The 19,437-nt window shown below is 41.9% G+C and overlaps 1 protein-coding gene and 1 long non-coding RNA gene across 2 annotated transcripts in view; one reads left to right on the top strand and one right to left on the bottom strand.

The window, feature by feature from the left end:
• ANKRD1 (ankyrin repeat domain 1) overlaps positions 1 to 19,437 on the top strand; it is a 209,111-nt gene that overhangs the window by 82,179 nt on the left and 107,495 nt on the right. The gene's annotated exons all lie outside the window — the stretch shown is intronic.
• Positions 940 to 9,798, bottom strand: LOC308584804. Its single transcript, XR_014007019.1, has 3 exons — positions 9,076 to 9,798; positions 6,910 to 6,983; positions 940 to 2,215 (listed from the first exon to the last, which is right to left on the bottom strand). It is a non-coding gene; the product is annotated as an uncharacterized lncRNA (long non-coding RNA).

The following is a 19,437-nucleotide window of genomic DNA, read 5'->3' on the forward strand; positions in this document are numbered from 1 at the left end:
AGAGACAGGCTGGCTTGGGCAGGCCTGTATTATGAACACTGTCTAGTGAAGCCATTGAGAGGGCTGAACAAGATTTCTAAGGATCAAGGGTGCCTCTTCACTGTGCTGAATAGCCTCTTATACTTCCCAGTTCTTTATAAATACATTATACAGAATACATTATGCAAAATGGTAGAAGATGCAACACAAATGAGAAAAATTATGCTAATTTGAAGAGTCTTTACAGGTTATTTGCTTTTTCTTGGCACAAAACTTGGGTTATCATGTTGATGGATTTTAATTTCTTTCTTTTTAGCTCAGAATACATAGCATAGCTCACCAGTTTATGATATTTCCAGCTTGATCCTCAGTGCTGAAGAATGAACGCACTCCCTTCTTCACCTACCCGCAGTTGCTGATACCAGTGGGTGACTCTGTTACTTCCGATTGCTCTCAGTTTCTCATTTTCCCCAATATTAAGTTCAGTTTTCCACACCAGTTGGTAATTTATTCAGCATTTTAGTGCAAATTTCTCCCAATATACATGTGTCTAAGTGCAGTTTTGCCTAAAAAACACATTTTTGCAAATGTTTGCGTATTGGTTTGCCTCACCTTTAAATGCAAATGGAACTGAATTTCTCTCCCCGTCCCTATTTCTGTGCCGCCAGGAAGAGGAAGTTGCTAGCTTTCTGTTCTTATTCACCATCACCACAACAGATGCGGAGAGTGTGGTTCTGAATTGTACCAGCTGAGCAGGGTCCACAGTCTGGGGCTATAAAGTTCTTTTCAGGATTCTGTCCTTTTCTTGATTCTCTACCAAAACCTTCTTCTTAATGGCCCGAGAACCAAACTAGCTGTGATATTAATTACACAAATGCAATTTTTATCAGCTTCAGCTGTTGCAACAACTGTGACCATTCCTGGGCCAGCCTAGCTAGACCACAGTAATCCAGTCACTGGTAACTTCAGGGTTGGATTACTGCAATGCAATCTATATGGGACATTTCTTGTGACTGGTCTGGAAACTGCAGTTAGTGCAGAATGCTGCAGGATGATTGCCAAGGCCGGCCCACCCTTGAGACAAGGTGAGGTGACTGCTTCAGGCGGCAGGATTCTCCAGAGCAGTAGATCCTGATGTCAGTCTCTCTCCCCGCCCCCCCCCCTTGTTCCTGATGTAGATCTTCCCTCAGCCCATATTCCCCAGGGAGGGGAGCATCATTTTGGGGTCTGCCTCAGCCGCCAAAATGTATTGGGCTGGCCCTGATGATTACTGACTGGAGTGAGATCCTATCAGCATATTACACCTCTGCTCAAAGGTCTGAGCTAGCTGCCAGTTTGTTACCAAGCCAAATTTAAGGTTTCCTATTAATATATAATGCCCTCAACAGCTTGGAACCAGTTTACTTGAAAAACGGCCTTGCTCCACACATGCCTAATGACCCTGGACTTATCCTACCTTGATGGCACCACTGAGCTCATGGGCTTGTGTTATAATGTGGAAATGGTAGCAAGATTTTAACAACGCTTTCAAATTAAAAGAAACTCCCTCCTAGTAGGGCAAAAGTCAGAACTTGAGAGCCAGACCTGTGCTTTCTGAAAGGAATAATGGTACACATGGAAAGTGTTAAATGAGTTGGAAGAGCACAAAGAAACAGTTAAGTTAGAATAAGAGAGAGGAAAAAAGAGATTGAGTTTTCTCTTTGGCATCTACTGGAGGAAGTGATGATGGGTGTGACTTTTTGCAGTTTGGCAAAAAGCTTAGTGAAGGAGAAATTATGGAATGTTCTTTAAGGAGGGGACTTTGTAAAGTAAAAGCTATAAATATATGGAAAATAAGCTTAAAAGTTGCAGCCAGTTTGGGAGGGTTTTGTGTGTGTATGCATTCTTGGAAATATCTGCTTATGGAAGATTCAAAAGAAGCAATAAGTGTTGTGGAGGAAATAGAACCCTAAAGAAATGTAAGCTATTATTAGTCAGAGCTGCCCAAAAATGCATGTGCTAAAAATGAAAACACAGGAAAATGAATAGAGGTCTATTTGCTGTTTTATGCTCTTCTTCGAAGAGCTGTATACCATGCAATTAAAATATTGATCTATGAGTCTTCTAGGAGGGTTGGGCGAGGCCTTCTAGGTAGTCAGGTCTACTGTACAGTTGGTGCAAATGCCCAATATTAATCCATTGATGGGGCCCCATATTATAACATTCAATACCATTCTGCCCTGTGCAGCTTGTTTTTCTAGGAACAAAATACAAAGCTATGAGGTTTGATTATTAGTCTCTGAAGAAAGTTGTACTGAGCTTACCCATGCACTCCAATGGTCCCTATTTATTACCATGAAAAGTATTGTTATGAGTTGCGGGGAGGTAGGCTGTGTGTATGAGCTCCCTTCTAATCCCTGGATCCAATAGGGGTTCAATTCCTATAATAGCCAGGCTAGCTTCCTGGTGAGATAATGGCCTTCTAAGTATGGACCATTAAGGTAACAAAGGAAGTACCTCTCTGTGGGGTACTTAGAAAGTGTCAGGCAGAGCTCTTTCTCAGCCTTATATGGAAAGGCCAGGGATTGACCTCCTGCCTGTGAAGGATGTGCCCTGCTACTGAATTGTGGCCTTCCCCTTTCTCAGCTCACTGTCATTACTCTGAACCAGGGGTCAGCAAACTTTTTCCGCAGCGGGCCGGTCCACTGTCCCTCAGACCTTGTGGGGGGCCAAACTATATTTTGGGGAGGGGGGAATGAACGAATTCCTATGCCCCACAAATAACCCAGAGATGCATTTTATTTTTATTTTTTTATAATAATTTTTATTACGTTTTTTCCAATTACAGATAGAATAGAAAGAAGAAAAAACAGAAAAGATAAAAAAGAAAAAAGAAAAGAAAAAACCAAACCATTTCAACAACTTATTTCAACTTCTATCGGACTTCCCCACATCTCCCGCACAGTGCATTCTTAACAATAAATTTGTCAGCAAATTGTAACCTTGTGTCATGTGTTCCTTTTGTACTTTCAATCCCAATTTAAGTTTAAATCCCTTAATTCCATTTACTCTAAAAACATAACATATTATCATCTTTAGCCATTTAAACTTTGGTTCTTTCAATAATGTTATCCAATTTCATATATAATCCACTCTCATTGCTGGGGCTAACCTTCCAAGTCATGCGGTATCTTATAGTTCATATAACTTATAAAACTTTTGCAAATAGTCCTTAAATTTTTTCCAGTCCTCCTCCATTGCTTCTTCTCCCAAATCTCGGATCCTGGCAGTCATCTCAGCTAACTCCATGTAGTTCATCAGTTGCGTCTGCCATTCCTCCAGCGTGGGCAAATCTTGAGTCTTCCAGTACTTAGCGATAAGAATTCTTGCTGCTGTGGTAGCATACATAAAAAACGTTCTGTCCTTCTTTAACACCTTTTGGCCGACAATGCCCAAGAGGAAGGCCTCCGGTTTCTTAGGAAAGGTGTACTTAAACACCTTTTTCAACTCATTGTAGATCATTTCCCAGAAGGCCTTCACTTTTGGACAAGTCCACCAAAGGTGAAAGAATGTCCCTTCAGCCTCCTTGCACTTCCAACATTTATTGTCAGACAGATGGTATATCTTAGCAAGCTTGACTGGGGTCATGTACCACCTGTATATCATTTTCATGATGTTTTCTTTCAAGGCATTACATGCCGTAAATTTTATACCGGTGGTCCATAACCTTTCCCAGTCTTCAAACATAATATTGTACCCAATGTCTTGAGCCCATTTTATCATGGCTGATTTAACTGTCTCATCCTGGGTATTCCATTTAAGCAGCAAGTTATACATTCTCGATAGTACCTTGGTCTTTGGTTCTAACAGCTCTGTCTCAAGTTTCGATTTTTCCACCTGGAATCCTGTTTTTTTATCCAACTTAAAAACCTCATTAATTTGGGCATAGTGAAACCAATCTTGCACCTTATCCTTTAATTTTTCAAAGCTCTGCAACCTCCAATTGTCTCCAATGTTTTCTATTATTTCCCAATATTTCGGCCAGCCGGCCTCCATATTAGGTTTTTTCCGAGCCTTGGCCTCTATTGGTGATAGCCACCTCGGAGTCTTACTTTCAAGTAAGTCTTTGTATTTTTTCCAGACCATAAATATTGCTTTTCTGACAATATAGCTTTTGAACATTCCATGTGTTTTTGCCTTGTCATACCACAAATACGCATGCCAACCTAACGAATTGTTAAAGCCTTCCAGATCTAGGACATCAGTGTTTTCTAGCAAAATCCAATCTTTCATCCAGCAGAAGGCTGCAGCTTCGTAGTATAACCTTAAGTCTGGCAGGGCAAACCCCCCTCTTTCTTTTGCATCAGTTAATATTTTAAACTTTATTCGGGGCTTTTTGCCCTGCCAAACAAACTTCGAAATATCCTTCTGCCACTTTCCAAAACATTCCACTCTGTCCACGACCTGCAAGGCTTGAAACAGAAACAACATTTTTGGCAAAACGTTCATCTTTATAGCTGCAATTCGGCCTAACAAGGATAATTTCAATCTTGACCAGATTTCTAGGTCTTTTTTAACTTCTGACCAACATTTCTCATAGTTGTCCTTAAATAAGTTCAAATTTTTGGAAGACAAGTTAACCCCCAGGTATTTCACTTTTTTAACAACATTTAAGTCTGTTTCCTTCTGAAACCCATCTGTTTCAGAAGATGTCAAATTCTTTCCTAATACCTTAGTTTTTTGTTTGTTCAACTTAAATCCCGCCACCCGACCAAATTCTTGAATGAATTCTAAAACTCTTTTAGTACTAGATTCTGGCTCCTGTAATGTTAAAACCAAGTCATCTGCAAAAGCTTTCAGTTTATATTGTTTCGCTCCGACCCGTATTCCTTGTACCTGCCGGTCCTTCCTAATCATATTCAGCAACACCTCCAGGACCGAGATAAATAATAAAGGGGATAGGGGGCACCCCTGTCGTGTTCCTTTTTCGATATGGAACTCTTCTGTCACCACATTGTTCACTATCAACTTAGCTTTTTGTTCTGAATAAATTGCTTCTATTCCATTTTCAAACCCCCGTCCCACTCCCATCCCTTCCAAGTTTTTCTTCATGAACTTCCAAGAAATATTATCAAAGGCCTTCTCTGCATCAATGAATATTAACACTGCTTTGGTGTTAATATTTGTTTGCAAAAGTTCCAGAATGTCAATAATATTCCTAGTATTGTCAAACAAATGCCTGCCTGGGAGAAAGCCTGCTTGGTCCTTACAGAGATGCATTTTAAATAAAAGGGCACATTCTACTCATGTAAAAACACACTGATTCCTGGACCATCCGCTGGCTGGATTTAGAAGGCAATTGGGCCGGATCTGGCCCCCGGGCCTTAGTTTGCCTACCCATGCAGTCTGAACCTTTCTTTAACGCTTTCTGTTTCAACTGCCTCAGATTGCCATGTCTGATCGTGCTTGTGAGTTACAGTAAATATCCAGAATTCGGTGACTTTTACTGCCAAACATTTCACTGGCAATTCTTAAATTGATAGAAAAGCCAGCAGAAAATATCAGACATGTTTGTGTCATGGAGCTCAGTTTTGGTATTTACTTTTGTATTTTGGTATTTACTATTGTTTTTAACACTCAATTGGGAGCCACCCAGAGTAGCTGGGGAAACTCAGCCAGATGGGTGGGGTATAAATAATAAATTATTATTATTATTATTATTATTATTATTATTATTATTATTATTATTCATGGCACAGTAAATGCCAATTCGCAGTCAATGAGGGAAATGTGAATAATTTTTGGACATTTATTGTAGCCACTTAGTCAGCCTCGATCTTCACTCGAGCAAATATATATAGGAAACTTCACACCCTCTAGACCAGGGGTCTGCAACCTTTAAGACAAAAAGAGCCACTTGGACCCGTTTCCGAAGAAAAAAAAACTGGGAGCCGCAAAACTCGTCATTATAAAAATAACTTTTTTGTCACTTTTTATTATTATTTCTTTGTTTGACCCCTCAGAATTACTCCTCCTCATAGAAATAAACGTTAAATTAACAAGTTACCTTTGTGTGTGTGTGTGTGTGTTCTTCACTCCCCTTCAAAACAGTGACCAGCGTACATGCCCCCTTTCAATGCAGTGACCAGCGTACATGCCCCTTACAATGTAACGGGCGGGCGGGAAGGTGACGTTGGGACGGTGCGTGACTAACGCACGCACCGCCCCATGCGACGTCACAGCCAGTACAGCGCCCGCCACAGTGGGGAGTGTCGGGGCGCACAATGCGCCTCCTCCCCTCGCTAGTATCCGCCCCGGAGCCGTGGCAAAGGTGTAAAAGAGCCACATGTGGCTCCGGAGCTGCGGGTTGCAGACCCCTGCTCTAGACGTTGTTGAACTACAGTTCCCACCACCCCGATGGGAGTTGTAGTTCAGGAACACCTGGAGGGCCAAAGGATCCCCATGCTTGCACTATAGTGTTCCATAGAGTTCTGACATTGACCTCTGAAATTATTCAGAATTACTGGTAAATGTCAACATTCACCACGCAGTACTATAAGGAAACACGGGCCAAGGCTGACACACGACTCAGCAGTTTAACTCAGTTAACACTGCACCAGGCCATGGGATAATTTTAGAAAGCTACAACCACATGGTTTAAAGAAGCATGTTGTGTCACACATGCCAGAGCAAGGCAAAAATCTCACAGTCGCCACTCTGACATCTGTGCAATGTTGTGATACATTTCTCTTAATAGGTTATGTCATTTGGATTTTTTTTAAAAAAAGAAAAAATGTGCATTTTATAGCTTAGCTTTGCATAAAAGGTAATTTTTGGCTGCTTAAGGATTATCCACAATCTTTCTTGGAATGTGGAAAAATGTAGTCTCTCTGAGAAGCCTGTCTCAGCCTAATAAGGCAGAGTTCTCTACTGGTAACATAGTCTGAATACCTTCTCTATGAAATAATTCAGATCATAGGGAGAACCTCCATCAACGTGGCACAGTAGCTGGATCAGCTTTCCACCTATAAAGAACAAGATCGCCTTTGAATAATTAGTCATTCCAAGCTACACACAACTGTTTTCTTATATGGCTTCTGCTGCAGCAAGAACCACCACATAAGAAATAATATTCCCAAAATCCTCTGACATAACGCTTTGCATTTTCCCAGTGGAGAATTGAAGCAGTCATTCTACTAAGGCAGGGGTGGCCATCTCTCAAGAGACTGCGATCTACTTTCAGAATTATAAACTGGCAGTGATCTACCCCTGTTTTTTTTTTGGGGGGGGGGTTCAGCTAAAGTTTCTGAGCTTTTTTAGGGAGGAGTAGAGCCCCATTTTTTAAGAGGTTAAAAATAAGCTTTTGGGGGGATTCTTTTTTGGGGAGGTTAAAGGCATGGGAATAAGGGGTAAAGTCACTTACAAAAAGATCGCTATGGATCAAAACAGCAGCACAGAGAAAGCTCTGTCTTCCAGAGATCATACAACAATGGAGGGTGGGGCAAGGGTGCAGGGCAGGAGTCAGTTTTAGCAATGCTAAGGAAAGGGAGACAGAGATCTACCAAAATCTCATGGGGATCTACCAGTAGATCACGATCGACCTGTTGGACATCCCTGTACAAAGGAAACAATCAATTCATTGCCAGGAGAAGTAGAAACATGGGTTAATCAGCCACAGGATCCTTTCTCTGAGTGTGACGTAACAGATGCTCCAGAGCAAGCTTGTATCATGTCAAGCCAATAGACCCTGTCAATAATAATAATAATAATAATAATAATAATAATAATAATAATAATAATAATAATAATAATAATTTATTATTTATACCCTGCCCATCTGGCTGAGTTTCCCCAGCCACTCTGTCAATCTTTTCTATTTTTCATTTAATAAGTACATTTCAGGATATTTATGGAATCTTAGGGTGATGTTCAACGTCCATCAGGAAAATGAGGAAGGTGACAGTTTGTGGTGATTCCTTTTGCCCCGTTGCAGACTCCCCCATGAAATCTGAAATCTGCTCCAGAGATTATTAGGATATGTACACATTAGCTTTTCAAGCTGCATTTGCACACTGTTGTTCACATCAGAAAGAAAGTGAGGAAGTTTCCACCCAATGCGCATGATGTTTTGGTTCCCCCTCCCCACCACAAACTCTTCGTGAAGCTGTTATCTGTGCGTGTGTTCTCATTTGCCCATGTATGGTGGCTGTTAGTTATGCCCACATTACTGCTTATCCGCATCCAGTTTTCTCGTCGGACTGAAGTTGGTTTGAGAGGGAAAAAAGCATCAAACAGCAATACAGGATGAATATGGATTGCGGCTAACATGTGACTGTAGTTTCAAAAACTAGCACTGGATGTGGAGGTGGCATTAGTGTGAACACCCCCTGAGTAAAAAGCCATTGGCTGAGATCTAGTGATAGAGTTCCCTAGGTACATACAGGAATCTCATACTATAACAGAGGAGGGGTGCTATAGCTTATGGACCCAGTCCAGCTAAAGTTGCATTTTGATACCATGGGATGTGTGACCTCATATGGAGATGTTGAATGCTTATTTTCTTTCACCAAGAGCCAAGTACAGCTAAAGTGCAATCGTTGATTTAGCTGGAGGGAGCTGAACCAGCTCCACAATAATTTATGAGATTTCTTATTTTAGACCTGCTGCTTTGTTTCTTGATACATTTACAAGTTTCACAGTAGGCATTTCAATGTAATTCAGAGGCAGGCAAAAAGCAGCGGAAAGGGGATGAATAACATTTTATGATACAACTATCAGTAGGATTTATTTGGGCAGGGGCAGTCGGTTTTCTGGGGAAAGGTCATAAATCAACACTTAATCCTAAAACCATTCAGCAGCTTTTGTAAGGATCGGACATACTGAAGCAAATCTCTACTTGTGACAAGATTTTTTGTTAAATGGCCAAATTTATCCCAATATTTTATTTTATTACTTTTGGAAAGCAAAGAAAACATGTCTCTCCCATATCAGTCTCTACAGCCACAACGGGCACTGTAACTCTCCAATGGTTTGACTTCACCCCTGAAGGCACATTCTTCAATTGTCTCCCAAGATAGATAGATGAGACCCAACTTTTTTTTTGGAAATGTGACATACTTGCAGTTTTGTTTTGCTTCGGAAGCCATGAGCAGAATGCTCCTTCTCTGTTCGCTGCTTGCAACTTGCTCTGCTCTGCTCTGTTTAGGCTACAGATGTTGGCAACATGCCTGCCTGAGCTGCATCACGCTCAAGCCAAACAATGCCGCTCCTCCTTCCAGCAGATCCTCCAAGTCTCCCTATTTTCTAGGGAGTTCCCTGATTTAGAGGAGCCATCCCAGTTTCTGATTTGATCCTGGAATGTCCCACTTTTCCTTAGGATGTCTCTATTTTCATTGGAGAAATGTTGGAGGGTATGGAGTTATCTAACCCCTCCCTGTATAGGGAAGTTTTAAAATATTTTATTATGTTTTTATATATGTTAGAAGCTGCCCAGAGTGGCTGGGGCAACCCAGTAGGATGTGTGGGGTATAAATAGAAAAATTATCATTATGGAATGGGACGTCCCTATTTTCAACGGAGAAATGTTGGAGGGTATGTTCCAGTAATTGGTCTTGGCCTGGGATGTGTGGCCTGCCCAGGAAGTCATTAGACCATTGTTGACATCTTTGGAACAGGCAAGTGTCGCTAAGAATAGAACTCCTCACATGTTTTTTAAACAAGGAAGCTCAAATATCTAGAGACTGGAAACAATTCAAACTGAGGCTGTCACCCGATGAAAGTAGATTTCAAATTCATTGCTCACATGCTTTTGAATGGATTAAATCTGTACGGTTTTGCTGTCACAGAAGCCTATGAGAGAAAGGGAAAGGCGAAACTTGCATTTGTGACTAAAGATACATTGGGCTGGACTTTTCAACAGGTTGGCTCAGTTTAAAGTGAACCATAAAGTGATGTACTGATAAAGCTTGCGTCACTGTTGAGTTACGTTTCTGGTTTTAATTTTGGTTCAACACACATAAGGTTATGCTCTGCAGCTGAAGGGTCAAAACTAGATGTGATGCTGCATGTGTCATTAGAAACTTCTTAGTATTTTTTAAAAATGATAATAGGCACCTCAAGAGAGAAGCTGCCTTTAGCCCTTTAAAAAATTGCAGGGCTGATCCAAAGATGCAACACTGTATATAGATTATTTCCAAGCATAGCAAAAGCCAGTTAATTTGCATTGCAAATTCTCTTTTCTTTACTTAGATGTCACAGCAGAGACTCTTCAAAGCATTTGCCTGCATCTTTTGGATGCCACACATTTTACTTCCATATCAAACAGAAGAAATCAAATCACAAGCAAAAATGCAAAAGAATATTTAAAAATAAGAGGCAGAATGACTTCGGCTGGCATTTGACTGTCACTTAAATTATGAAGCATGTTTATCATTGCAGGCTGGTTGAAAGAAGCAACTGACACCAGCAACAAAATCACCGCTTTATTATTTCCTCCTTTCCCACCCCCACCGGCTGCTTCCCAAAAATGAATGGCACTGAAGTGGATTAGCACTTATGCAGATAGAATTGTCAATGTCTCCTTGTTGAAAGTTTAAAATATTGGCAGACAGTGATATGTTACATTAGTAAGATGAGGCCAGGAACATTACAAAGGGCACTTTTGTGTCATCCCTGGGATTAGCGAGAATGTACAGCTCAGGTGCAGACTGAGAAGTTACTACTCCGCTCCACTCCAGGCAGGGCCCCCTATAGTCCCCTGGCCCTTTGCCACCTGGCTAGGAGGAGGGGGTGAGCTGCGGTACGGCCAGGCTGTTTGTGTACCAGACACCACCATCCGACCATACCAGCCACAAAATGTACCATCTTTCCTACTGCCCCTATCCAGTGGTGGGGAACCTAATGCTCTGAGGGCTGGATGTGGCCCTCCAAACCTCTCTTTCGTGGTCCTCATAACTCTCCCCAAGTCACACCCCTCACTTGTCCTGCTTAACATCCTTGAGCTTTTGGGGCTGGCTGAAATGTGTCCTTGATATGGGAGTCAACTCCTAGGGGTCGAGGTCCCTTCAGCCTCCCCAATGAAATATTTGAGGCGGCTGCCTCCCCCACAAAGTTGACGGGCATTGCCGTTCAAATGGTATGTGTGCACCATGTCATGTGATTGACTATGCAGGGTGGGGTTTACATGGCGCTCCCCCAATTATTATTTTTCAGGAAGTTTTTAATGTTTGATGTTACGTTATGCTTTTGTTTGTGTTGGAAGCTGCCCAGAGTGGCTGGGGCAACCTAGTCAAATGGGCAGGATATAAATTTTAAAAATATTTTTAAAATTATTAGTATTCAAGTTGGGACCCCTGGTCCTTAAACTCTGCTCATGCCTCTTGCTTTCCTGGGTGGAAGTTAGAGAGGGATGATTGAGGGTATAGAGAAGCTAACTTACAGTATGTTGTTGTTCTTTAGTCATTTAGTCGTGTCCGACTCTTTGTGACCCCATGGACCAGAGCACGCCAGGCACTTCTGTCTTCCACTGCCTCCCACAGTTTGGTCAAACTCATGCTGGTAGCTTCGAGAACACTGTCCAACCATCTCGTCCTCTGTCGTCCCCTTCTCCTTGTGCCCTCCATCTTTCCCAACATCAGGGTCTTTTCCAGGGAGTTTTCTCTTCTCATGAGGTGGCCAAAGTATTGGAGCCTCAGCTTCACGATCTGTCCTTCCAGTGAGCACTCAGGGCTGATTTCCTTAAGAATGGATAGGTTTGATCTTCTTGCAGTCCATAGGACTCTCAAGAGTCTCCTCCAGCACCAGAATTCAAAAGCATCAGTTCTTCGGCGATCAGCCTTCTTTATGGTCCAGCTCTCGCTTCCATACATCACTACTGGGAAAACCATGGAAACTTACAGTATATAAAGGTATAATTTATATTCATTGCTCCGCCCACTGCTGGCAATTGACCCTTGGATGAAAACAGGAAAATTTATTCATTGCCACCCCCTGCCCTGACCCATACCAGGCGCAAAGGGTGGCTTGCTGAGACGAGGGACAGGGCTTGTGCCCATAGGATGGCAAAGAGAGGCAAGCAGGGCAGCAGGAGAGAAAGAACAAAACTGTCCTGGTAAGCAGGTCTTCAACAGCATCATCAGGTCATGGGGAAAGAATGATATGCTTTGATATGGTTTTTTCACAGGGCGCTGGCTTCAAATTATTGATACATTTTGTATAGCCAACCACCCAGCTATATTTGCATTTTACTGTATTTGATTCCTTTTCTATGGCTTGTGGCTGACACAAATAAATATTTTTATCTTCTTCTTATGATTGATATATGTAAACTGCTCTTTAACGGCTAAATAGCAGGGTAAAATGCTTTAAATAAATGCATATGTAAACAACATCCTATGTATCAGTTCCTCCCTCAATATTCATCTACCAGAAGCCACTCCACCAAGCTACAGCAGAATGAGAGATGGTTCTGCTGGGTCTACCCATTGGCTGGGCTGAGAGACTGGCAGGTTTTGGCTCCTCCTCTTCTTGAATTCCTATTAGCAAAAAATCTGTAATGGAGAACTAATGCCTGAGTTTGCTTGTTCCTCATCCTTCCCAGTGTCCTTCCCTTTTCTGTCATGTATTTTATATTGTGAGCCTGAGAGCAGGGATTGTCTTATTGTTCATATTTCTAAGCTCCTCTATAAGAGGCTTTTTGTCTGCTGAAGAGCCGGGTAAAGATACCTCCACAAAAAAACAAGAACATAAAGAAGTTATAAGCATCAGGGATAAATTTGAGGTATCGCTCTCCAGGGAAAGCATTTGATTGTTACTGTATTATTTAAGACCATTTGTGTTTTCATGTCTCTGCTGAATTGATCCGCCAATATGTCTCTTTTCCATGCTAAAAATAAATGTGCCATTCTAAGATGTGCCATTCTCCGCATGGACCATGGCAGCATTTTGAATATCAATACAGTGAGGGGAAACTAGAGTCTACTACATGATTGCTCTGACTTTTCAAGTACAACCACATGTGCACACTGAGTAGTCTGCAGCCACTGTGCATTCCTCCTTACACTCTCTGCTTGTTTCCCTGTGATTGTGCACCATTCTGCTACTTTTAAACGCCTCCTTTTCTTAGACTGTACAGTACAATTGCATCTTACACACATTTAACATATGCGGTTGAAGGCCGGCTGGTTGAAATTCTGCAAGGTAGATACAAGACAGGCAGAAAGTTTAAAAGCTCCTTTTGCACTGAGTTTTCCTGGCATGGTAAGGACTTTCAAGCTCTCCCCCTTGCTTGGGTGAGCAAGGCCTGTTCAGTGCACTGGTTCTGAAAGGCTAGAGATGCTTGCAGGGACTCAGATAGCCCCACAAGATGCAGTGAGAACATCCCAGCCTCCAAGGCTGGCTAAATAGCTTAAAAGCTCCTTTTGCGCTCAGCCTGTTTGGGTCTGATCTGGTATATGGCAACTTCTTACATACCTATGTAAAGTTTAACTATATTTACTTTGAGGATATTGGTTTTTGCATATTTCTGTGCCTATTTCTGGGTTAGCAATTGCTATTTTGATATTTTATTGTAATCTGCCTGGGTTCTTAAAAATCTCAGTTATGACAGAAGACAACAGATTGTTTTAGGCGCTGCTACAGGTCGTTTTCTTGAGCACCAGCTCATGAACTTGCCTCCCTCTTTTTCCTTCCATGGAATTTTCCCTTTGATGGAAAAAGCGATTTAATCATTCAGTTTTGACTTAAACAACAACAAAAAATGTGCTGGCATTCTGTCAGGCAAATGCCTCATTCGGATGGCAGGCATCCAGCAACTTCATTTGGAAAGGAGCCTTCTGCATTCATAATTCATAAAAAGGTTGGCATACGTCCCATTAAAATAACAGAGGAAGAGAAAATATCCTTGCATTCAGAAACACTCTTCCCCAGCTTTTCGGAATTATTTATACAAAGGGATGTCATTTCCTAAATTAAAATACATAACAACAATGTGTATATATAGCTATGTAGAGGAGTAGAGATTAACAAACCTTTTAAAAAATGTGCCGGAGAACTATTTGTGACTGTCACACATTATTCATAATGCCTAATTATCACTGAAAGTTAAGGAGGAAAAGGCAAACCCTCTTTTTTGCGTGTTTACAAAGAAATGCCCCACGCAGGGCCATTAGGCAGAGTGAGGTGGATGAGGGGCAGCAGTGAGAAAAACCTTCCTTGGAGGTTTTTAAGCAGAGGTTGGATGGCAACCTGTGGTGAGTGCTTTAGCTGAGATTACTGCATTGCAGTGGGTTGGGCTAGATGACCCTGGGGTCCCTTCCAACTCTACAATTCTATAATTCTGTGTTAGGGGAGAGCTGCTAAGGCCACACGACTTACACCCTTTCGCCTGCTGCACTGAACTGTGATGTCTCATTCCCAGAAGTTGGACTCAGCTGACATTGTGATCAGATGTTATGGACTGGTTGGTCGCAGAGGAATGGTGGGAGGAACCAGCTGGAGAACCCCCAAGGAAAGAAGGCTCAGAGCCCAGGGATTGGTGGTGGACCAATGATGGGTGGCCAGAGGGAGAAGACTGGGAAGAGGAGGTTTCGGAAGCTGAGGAGGGAACAGGGCTTAGTGAGCTTAGAGTCTGTGGTGAAGAAATGTCCAAATCAAGTGGGAGGCCCAGAGGCAGACATGGGTCTAACTGGGGAAAGAGGCAAGGGTATCTCCCCCTCCTGCTTTGATAAGTTCTCCTCCCCTGTGGTCTCCCAAAACTAGGAGAGGCATGAAAAGGGCAGAGCAGTGGCATAGCGTGGGGGGTGCAGGGGGGCCCGGCCGCACCGGGCACAACATCTGGGGGTTAGGGTTAGGGGGTGCAAATCCACGGGTTAGGGGGCGCAAATTACTTGCCTTGCCCCGGGTGCTGACAACCCACGCTACGCCACTGTGGCAGAGGAGAATTTAGCTTCCCACAGAGTTTGATTGCTTGGGGGAAACCCTGGAGAGGAGGGGACTTAGGCAGCTGTGAGGAAGCAAGGACCTTCAGTCTCAACAACTGCTTCATGGGGACAAGACGAACCAGAGATGAGTTGCTTTGCCCATTAGGCCTGACACTCTTGTACAGATCCTATTTTTACTAATAATTAACTCCAACTTGCTTGGTGTGACTTACTGCTGGCTTACTCCTGTCATCAGATTCTGTATGCGAAATATGAGGTGCCAACTTGTTTTATGCAACAGAATAGGCTGGCCCCGGTGCATTTGTCCATTTGCCAGGTCTGATCATATAGCAGTAGGGCGTTTGTTAGCAACAGTTGAGCACCTTGCAGGAAATAGCCTTTGCTTTAAGCAAACTTCTAGGGTGGATGCATGAATAGATAGATACTAAAGACATTATGCAGTCCCCGGCCAGTGTCACAGAGGCAAGATCAGGATCAAATGAGAAAAATGGTTCTGATGAAACACAGGCAATAAAAGATTTAATTGGCACGAGCATTTATTTTGCTGCTAGTATATATGGATTGAGAAACCGATTATCTCTGCATCGGAAAATCCCACGTATAAAGCAGACCAAAAGCCCTTGTGTGAGATGAAATGTTTGGATGTTCTTCAGATAAGCATGGAGAAATTCATGGAGGATAAGGCTATCAATGACTATCCTCTGCATCATGGTCAGAGGCAGTCATGCTTCTGCATGCCAGGAGCTATGAGAAGGGGAAGTGGTCTTGTGCTCTGGTCCTCCTTGGTTTCCCCTAGGCATCTGGGTGGCCACTGTGAGAACAGGGTGCTGGACTAGAGGGGCCAGTGCTCTGGCCCAGGAGGCTTTCCCTCCCACCAGACCCCCCCCCCAAATCAAGGACATTCAGTGCCCTGTGCAAAGGCTTCCAGGAGAGGGTGGAATACAAAAAAAAGCAAACATCAGAGTGTTTCCCAGCTAGGTCTTATTCTGTCTCTCCCAACAGAGCATTCTATCATCATCTGGCATGCAGGAAGGATATTTATGGCATTTTGTTGTGCTTTTCATTTAAAAAATGTACCGGTAGTTTAATGTTTCTTGTAAGCTACAAGATTTGTATTTTGAAAGCTATGATACAAATAAAAAAATAATGAAACCACTCGGGCATCCAAAGATACTAGCCTAATTCTAGGAGGAGGCATGAATATATGGCAAATGAGCAAATATTATTTGAATTGAAATTACATGGCATAATGCTGGTGGTGTGGATTTAGTGCCACAATGATCCAAGATCCCACACAATGGAACTTTTTTTTTTATGGTCAGTGTGAAGTTGTTATGGTTGCTAGTGTGATGTGAGTTGAAGCCAGAGAACACTTTCATTCAAAGCCTTTTACAAATGAGACAATTTTTCAGATGAACCAAAGAATTCTTTTTATAGCACAAAATAAATTAGATAGAAAACAAAAGTGCAACAAGATGCCTCTTACTGTAGGCTGCACAACAGATGTTACAACATGAATATATTTATTGCTTTCAGAAAGGAGCAATTGAGGGCTAACAAGCAAAGGAGTTATACAACTTGCCCAACTTGATATTTATTTATAGGATTTTAGCCAACTGGGCCAGAAGCATATTGCAGCATATGGACCGTACAAGATGTGGTTTCCACCAGCAGTTTACAATGGTGCTGTGAACATCGATATTAGCATTAAACGCAGCCTTTGAAGCATTATCTCCCTTATTAAAATGAGTACGTAACATGTAATATAATTAATGACAGGGTCATAAATGGCTACTAATCTGACTGCCCATGGCAAGTATGAATCACCTCCAGGCATGCTAGATAAGGAACATTTGCTAAATTTGAGGAGTTTTGGTTCATTCAGTCTTCCTTAATCCATCTACTAACATAGGAAGTTGTGGATAAGTTGACTAGTGCAAATTTGTGTGGGCTAGTACTATTTGTACATTCCCTGCCCGCCCCCCCGAGCTGATTAATAACACATTTCTTCAGCCAAGTTTATATAATGTGTACATGCTGCTGTGTCTTTTACTGGTATTGCCTTCTGATACAAATCAAAACTTCAAAACGACAAGCAGCCACCAAAAATATTGATCATAATAGAATGCAACATCTACACCTTGCCTTAGATATAATTAATGTGAGCCGCTGTTTCTCGGACAGGCATGTGTTTTGCAGGCTGCAATCCAGCTCAGGAAAAGTAACTGGAGGTCATAATGTCATAACATTAAAAGACATTAACAAATTCTCTGGCATAGTGGTTGAGAAGTAAGAATTCTCTGGGAAAACAGACAACACAATAAAGATTAACAACTGGAGTTAAAGCATTCAGGAGTGAAAGTGGAAACTTTGGGTCAGCCACATGTGTTCAGATATACTATACAGCATTTCCATCAAAGAGATTATATGCAATGGCATGGAATTCTGCTATTCTAAAGGGATTCAGGTCAGGCAACATCTCAGAATTACAGTTATCAGAATCTGACCACAAGCCTGAGTTCCAGGGTTGTTGACGTCCACCTTCATTCTATAGCGCAGGTGATTTATTTCCCAGTGATTGGCCCAAAAAGATAGATTAAAAAAGGACTAAATTCCAGCTACTGCACAATTTCCAATGGCTAACTCTAGTCTTATAGCTTAAGCACCTTCCCCATCTCGATTCTTTTCAGACAGCAACCCCCCTTGTATTAGTCATTCAAGAATTGCAGCTGAAACCTTTTCTGTGTTCCAACAGCAGTTTCCTAGGGAACAGCTTTTCAAAATATGCAGGTATACAACCCACCTGCACTGGAAAAATATATATTTGGATCATTTCTTTGTCCCCGCCCCCACCCCAGTTCACTGAACTACTGACTGGATATGAGAACGGGTTTTATAACCTGGTTGCCAAGCAGCCAGCCTTTTATTGGGCCAAGAGGTAAAATGGTCTTCTGTTAAAATAATCAGGATTGGGGGCTAAATAGCCAGCTGACTTCAGAGTTTGCCAGCCTCCACTCATCATAACCAACCAGCTTCTCTCTCTACCATCTTGCCCTGAGCCCAAGATCTGTCCTAACTCACAAGGAGTTTTGTTTGTTTGTTTTGGTCTTGGCCTTACTTGCTCTTGCTCTGGGTGCCTCCAGACTGTCAGGGATCTGTGGGAAAGATTAAAGTGCATACCAGAACTTTAGGCGTGAGCAATGGAAGCAGATTGAGGTGCTCTGTTCTCCTAGTATAGCAAGCCCACTTTTAAAACAAAATGGACTTTTTGTGGTTAGGAAAGAGACCAGGAAGTACATTGAAAAGTCTGAGATGAACAGATGACTAACAGGTAGATGACTAACAAGCAAAGTAGGACGAATGCAGACAAATCACTACAAATGTTCAGTGAATCTAACTGCTGTGGGATGAATGCTCAATAAAGAGATCATCTGGAGGGGCCCTCTGTTTCCTGGCTCACCACTTTTGATACCCAAAGCTCACAATCCTATTATAAGATGCAAACAGAAAGTACCGTAAGCAGCCAGTGATACATCAATCTGGAGTGTGACTGTCACAGTTAATCCAGAACTTTGTTATAACATGGTGACAAAGGTAGGAATGCTGTAAGGCAGAAGGAAGCTAATATCGATAATGGAAACACAGCACCAATGCATATTCTGCTTTCAGGTAGATTTAATGAAAGACTCTGTGGCATACTCAATACATACTTAGCTAAGTCCAGATATAAAACGTGCTTAGCCCAGTTGTAACTATTCAGCTATGTACAGAATGAACATGCCACAAATGCAAAGGAAATCCATTTTAGCACAAACCTAAAAATATTTAGGCGATCCCCTAAGAGGCAGCATTTCCCCCCCTCCAAAACAAAACATAGATATCAGATAACAGAGTAAATATTTACAAGTGCATTTCCTTTACAAAAATACATTTATTCCTAAGTAGGATAGACTGTCATTAATAATGACCTGGATTTTTTTTTCACTTCAATTTGAATGATTCATAAGCTAAACTTTACAACCACAAAAAGGTTTATTATGTTACCACTTTTGACACAGAAAAAGAAAAGGCTTAAGATAGTTCATACCTGAAAAGAAAATTAACAACGGGATATTATGCAATTAGTTCTCTACATACTTCAAGAGCCGTTAAGAGTACCAATTCAACCACCAACTACATACAAATAAGTTTAGAAGAATAACAGCTAATCTCTCTCTTCTCTGGTCCCTACCACCTGTTGTGATTCTCAAGGCAGTTTATTTTAGACTTGGTGCTGCTCATTGATGCAAATCTGTTGCTGTGTCTACAGATCTTCAACAAAATGCCATCCCATATCCTTCCCTGCCCCCCAAATTAATACAGACTTACTGTTTCTGCAGGGGTTTTCTTTACTTATCAGATTTTCTGCAAAAACAGTAAATCCAGATTAAAAGGGAAAATATCATGGGATGACATTTTGGTAAGGATGTTGTGTGGACCCTGCACAGAACTGGCATACATGAGCAGCATTATATCCACAATAAACTGCCAGGTGGAAGCA

Source organism: Podarcis bocagei (genome assembly GCF_964188305.1).
Source record: "Podarcis bocagei genome assembly, chromosome: 4".
NCBI classification, from domain to species: Eukaryota; Metazoa; Chordata; class Lepidosauria; order Squamata; family Lacertidae; genus Podarcis; species Podarcis bocagei.